Here is a 709-nt window from a genome sequence, read left to right as displayed (position 1 = left end):
ATATATATATGTATCAGGACTTTAACCTACTTGATTTTGTAAATTTGTACAGGCATCAAAGGACTTATGTACTTATATCTACACGATCGGAAATTTGAACTGTGAAATTTTATGCTTCTTTTCCATCTCTTCTTGCATTTCCTTATTCCTTTACTCCTGTACTATATGTCGTCATTTCATTTATCTTTACCTTTTAGATTTTCCCTATTTGTCAGCAAAACGGAATATCCATATTCTGGGTTATGCCAGAAACAGCTGTCAGATTTTAAAGTTTTTTTTTTTCCAGTAACAATTTCATATATGATATGAAATGTTTGGCGTGTCGTAACATTTATTGCCCTCTTTCAAAATTATCCGAAATCTGCAATGGCTCCATAACTACCGTCTCAGCTATAGACTTGAAGACCTAGTAATCCGTTACAGCACTTACCTAGCGTACCTAGTCGTTTAGATCACCTGTGAACTGAGACCCCATCTTTTGTTTCTGTGTATATACATAGTGATTTTATACCATTTACTAGTTATTCTTTTTGTATTTTATTGATTTTTTTTTTTTTGAAAAAGGCTTTTGTAATACATTTGTTTTGTGTGAGTTGAGTTCTTCTTTGTTGAATTATTTAATAGTGGTCCTTTTTAAATTATATACATACACACACACACACACACACACACACACACACATATATATATATATATATATATATATATA

The sequence above is a fragment of the Octopus bimaculoides genome, chromosome 18 (genome assembly GCF_001194135.2).
Source record: "Octopus bimaculoides isolate UCB-OBI-ISO-001 chromosome 18, ASM119413v2, whole genome shotgun sequence".
Classification (NCBI taxonomy): Eukaryota; Metazoa; Mollusca; class Cephalopoda; order Octopoda; family Octopodidae; genus Octopus; species Octopus bimaculoides.
This window is presented reverse-complemented; position numbering follows the sequence as displayed.